Below are 5,271 nucleotides of genomic sequence, written 5' to 3' on the forward strand. Positions count from 1 at the left end.
GCTGAAAAATTCTTATGGAGTTATTTTGTGCTTATTTTGGTGTTTTGGTTGTTTTTCATTAGGGAAAAAAACTTCCAAACAACATATTTTTCAGAGTATATCTATGGATTACTTTTTAATTTTATTTTAATTTATTTTTATTTCAGTATATAGTTAACACACAACATTACATTTCAGGTGTACAACTTCTCTATACATTATGCTATGCTCATCACAAGTATAGTCACCTACTGTCATCACACAGCATTATTCCAATATCACTAATTTCCTGTGCTGTACCCTTTATTCTTATTATTATTTATTCCATAACTGGAAGCCTATATCTCTCACTTCCCTTCACCATTTTACCCCTCCTTTCCATCCCCTTCCCTCTGGCAACCATCTGTTTGTTCTCTGTATTTATAGGGCTGATTCTGCTTTTGCTTGCTTGTTTATTTATTCCTTTTTTTTTAATATTCTGCATATGAATGAAATAATGTGATGTTTTTCATTCTCAGTTTGACTTATTTTACTTAGCATAATATCTTCTAGGTCCATTTATGTGGTTGCTAATGGTAATATCTCATCTCTTTTTTATTACTAAACAATATTCCCATAGATAGATAATAGATAGATAGATATAGGTAGATAGATATAGATATAGATATAGATATAGATGGATAGTAGATAGATACATATAGATGATATAGATATAGGTTTAGATATATATAAATAGATATAGATTTGGATGATACAGGTATAGATAGATGATAGATATGTAGATATGGATGATAGATATATAGGTATAGATGATATAGATAGATATAGATATAGATATAGATATAGATATAGATATAGATATAGATGATATAGATGATATAGATATAGATAGATATAGATGATATAGATATAGATAAAGATAGGGGCACGTGGGTGGCTCAGCCTATTGAGTGTCTGACCGGCTGGGATCATGATCTCGCGGTTTGTGAGTTCAAGCCCTACATAGGGCTCTGGGCTGACGGTTCAGAGCCTGGGGTCTATTTCAGACTCTGTGTCTCCCTCTCTCTGCTCCTCCCTTCCCCCCTTCTCAAAAATAAATAAACATTAAAAAATTTATATATATATACCACATCTCCTTTACCATTTATCTATCCATGGACACGTGGGTTACTTCCATACCTTGGCTATTGTAAATAATGATGCAATAAACATAAGTGTGAATATATCTTTTCAAATAAGTGTTTTCATTTTCTTTGGATAAATACACAGCAATGGAATTACTTGAATTATTGAGGAATCTCTATATTGTCTTCCATAGCAGCTGCATCAATTTGCATTTCCACCAAGAGTGCATAAGTGTTTCTTTTTCTCCACATCCTTTCCAACTCTTATTATTTATTATTAATCTTTTTGGTTTTAGACATTCTGACAGGTATAAGGTGATATTTCTTTTTGGTTTTGATTTGCATTTCCTGATGTTGAGCATCTTTTCATGGTATGTTGGCCATCTGTAGGTCTTTTTTGAAAAGTCAAAGTCTGTTCAAGTCCTCTGTCCTTATTTTATTTTTATTTTTTTTTAATTTTTTTTAGAATTATGCAATTCTTTATTAGTCAAGAAGATAATTTTGATTAAGAACAGGTTCCTGTTTAAGCAATATGCCTTCATTTTAATTGACTTTTTTTAAAGAGATTTACAGTGGTTTCTGATATGGTATCTGGTAATCTGTAACAACACATTGTGCTAAGAGCTTACTACTCAGGTTTGAAAGAACAAAGAGTTTATCTTGTTCATCATCTACAATCCATCAGGAATGACTGCCTTCAGCTCTGCAATGATAAGGAGCCTGAGCCCATATCCAGGAAGACTCAGTAGAGAAAGAAGGCTGTGACTGATTAGCTACATCTACCATAGGGAAGGGAAGGAACATAGATGATAGGGTGACTCAGGACTAGTCTAAGATAAGCCTAAAATGAATAGCTCCTGTTTTGTGCTCTGGATCATATTTGAGTAAAATCAAAGAGTAGCAAAATAGACATTAGTCTTTAAAATGTACTTTCAAACTATGTCAGACTAGAAACATTAAACTTAAGTGTTATTATAATTAAATCATTCATATGATGTTTTTTACTCATAGGTTATATGCATATACATTAAAAATAAAAGACTATTATTATTTTAAGCTATGTTACCGTTATATAAATCCTATTTAAATATAAGATAATTATAGTAGTAATGATCCATATGTGACTAGAGCAGAAGTTTCAGAATTCCAGATGTCATTGAAGAAGTTAGTTTCTGGTATGTACTTACTTTTGGTTTTACTGATGCACAAACTTAAACTGAATTCTTATCCACATAACAACCAGTGAATGTGTAATCTAAGATTGTGAAATGAAGCTTTAAATATGCTGTGCCTCCAATGCAAATATGGTCAAATGGCTGCTTCTCATGATTCTTGGCTCCCAAAGTTACAGTTCCAGAAACACTAATTTCCATTGATTTGGGGAACTTGTGTTCAATAATCCACATCAATAAGCTTTTCTTTCAAAACACTTCAAGCTGGCCAAAACCAACTTTGCATTTCACATGTGTGATTGGAATTCTATTATGATAAGGTATAGGAGCTGTTCGGAATTCAAAATTATTTTTCACACTTTCATGAAGTTTTAAAATTAATTGCTATTTTTACTTGTAATTCTTCCTATTTCATTTGATAAAAACCCAAAATTGGTGGGACAGGGACCTGTGAGTATAGTAGCATAAGCTGAATGATTCTAAAGGAAGAGTGAATGGAAATTTGTAAGGTCCACTAAGTACAGAATCATCCATTGCATCAATGCTAGTAGAAGAATGGCAGAGTCCAGAGAAGTCACACAAGGATGAACTAGAATAATCTGAAGTGGAGATCCATTGGTGGAAAGACCCAAGCTGATGGTAACATTTGGCATGATTTCTTCTAAAAAATTTTTAACGTTTATGTTTTTATTTTGAGAAAGAGCATGTGTGCCTGAAAATAGGGGAGGAGCAGAGAGAGAGGGAGAGAGAGAATCCTAAGCAGGCTCCACACTGTCAGAGCAGAGCCAGCTGACTGTGAGATTGTGACCTGAGCCAATCAGTCACTTCACTGAGTCACCCAGGAGGCCCTTGCATGATTCCTTCTAAATGACACTTATCAGTGATAGTTCCAATGACTTGCCTTGTATCTGCTATATCTTGTTTATCATAATGCATGGATTTTACCTTTTCAGTGATAGAAACTTGAGGTTTTCCTTTGTATGTTCTAACTTTCCAGGATGGATGTTTTTGTGGATGTGTCACAGAAGCAAAATTAATACTATCCAATGAATTCTTTAAGTTGGCATCTAACTAAATTCCAAATGGACAAGCTTATAGAAGTAAATCCAGCAGTTGGTTCAATTCTGTATTTAGCTCTGTGTCCTTTTTTTTTTTGACCCATGTAAAGAAAATCCTTTGCCCCCCAAATAAGTTCAAATCTTGTGAAATTACAGTAATTTTGAGGGGATAAAGTTTGTCCAACTAGTGGACCAAAGCATATGTCATGTTATTCTTCAGAAAAGCAGCAACTTGCAAGAGTTCTCCACCTCCTACTAGGAGACCCTAGATAGATGTTTTATAATGTGTGAACAGCTATCATAAGTCCCTATGAAGTCCTTATCATTCAATATTGTAAGTTCAAAGAGTAGTGCTTTTTTTTTTAATTTTTTTTCAACGTTTTTTATTTATTTTTGGGACAGAGAGAGACAGAGCATGAACGGGGGAGGGGCAGAGAGAGAGGGAGACACAGAATCGGAAACAGGCTCCAGGCTCCGAGCCGTCGGCCCAGAGCCTGACGCGGGGCTCGAACTCACGGACCGCGAGATCGTGACCTGGCTGAAGTCGGACGCCTAACCGACTGCGCCACCCAGGCGCCCCAAGAGTAGTGCTTTAAGAAAGGTTACCACCTTCAGAATAGGCATATAATGTGCTCCAGTGAGGACTTTGGCTCATTTTCCAGCAGTTGGATACCATACAGAGAATCTCAGGGTGCCGCAAAGTCAAATTCCCAGTTCATGAGTTATAAGCCACACTCTCCACTGGGCCATGATAAGCCACTATAGCATCAGCTCATCCTAGAGGTCGCCATGGAAAAAGGGCACAGAGACTGGCCTTTTCAGATGGACTCTTTTCAGAAGACCTGAGGTTCGCTCAATCTGGGCCACTTTCTTCCCCACCACAAACAGTCTGGCCCAGCAGACATTAGCTATGTCAAGTTCAGTGACTAAAACCTCTGAATCCCTCTTGTCAACACATGCCAAAAAAGTTCAGTGAATCCTTACCTAGAATCTCGGTTCCTCCCAAGCAACCCCAGTAGTTTCTTCCTTTACAGTCTACTTCCTGGATGGTGGCCCATAAGGATAATGGTTCCTCACTCACAGGAGCTAGAAGCCTCTCTACAGTTTGCCTGCTGCTGGCTTCCCTCCAGTTCCTCCTGGTAGCCAATCGTCATGCACCTCCATGTCCACACTTCCCTTTTTTAATTGGATTGTTTGTTTTTATGATGTTGAGTTCTGTAAGTTTTTTATATATTTTGGATATTAATACCTTACCAGATATATAATTTGCAAGTATCTTCTCCCATTCAGTAGGTTGCTTGTTTGTACTGTTGGTGGTTTCCTTCACAGAGCAAAGGCTTATTATTTTCATGTAATCCTAATAGTTTATTTTTGCTTTGATTTCCCTTCACCCAAAGGATATATCTAGAAAAATATTGCTATTTTTATCTGAGAAATTTTGTCTGTATTCTTTTCTAAGATTTTTATGGTTTCAGGTCTCATATTTAGGTCTTGTACCATTTTGAGTTTATTTTTGTGTATGGTATTAGAATATGGTCCAGTTTCATTCTTTTGCATATAGCTCTTCAGTTTTTCAAGCACCATTTTTTTATTATTATTTGAGAGACAGTGTGTGTGAACATGAGAAAGGGGCAGAGGGAAAGAGAGAGAGAGAATTCTAAGCAGGCCCCAACGTTCAGTGCAGAGCCCAACATGGGGCTCAATCCCGCAACCCTGAGATCATGACTGTAGCCAAAATCAAGAGTTGAACAGTCAACCGACTTAGCCATCCAGGCTCCCTCCAGCACCATTTATTGAAGAGACCTGTGTTTTCCCCATTGTATATCCTTGCCTTTCTTGACGTGAATATATTGACCTTATAAATGTGCATTTATTTCTGTATTCCCTACTCTGTTCTATTGAGCTGTGTCTACTTTTGTGCCAGTACCATAGTGTTTT

At 36.4% G+C, this 5,271-nt stretch overlaps 1 pseudogene; it reads right to left on the reverse strand.

Moving 5' to 3' along the window:
* Positions 1–2,201: 2,201 nt before the first annotated feature.
* Positions 2,202–4,190, reverse strand: LOC131508956 (AP-5 complex subunit mu-1-like; annotated as a pseudogene).
* Positions 4,191–5,271: the final 1,081 nt, after the last annotated feature.

Source organism: Neofelis nebulosa, chromosome 1 (assembly GCF_028018385.1).
Source record: "Neofelis nebulosa isolate mNeoNeb1 chromosome 1, mNeoNeb1.pri, whole genome shotgun sequence".
Taxonomy (NCBI): domain Eukaryota; kingdom Metazoa; phylum Chordata; class Mammalia; order Carnivora; family Felidae; genus Neofelis; species Neofelis nebulosa.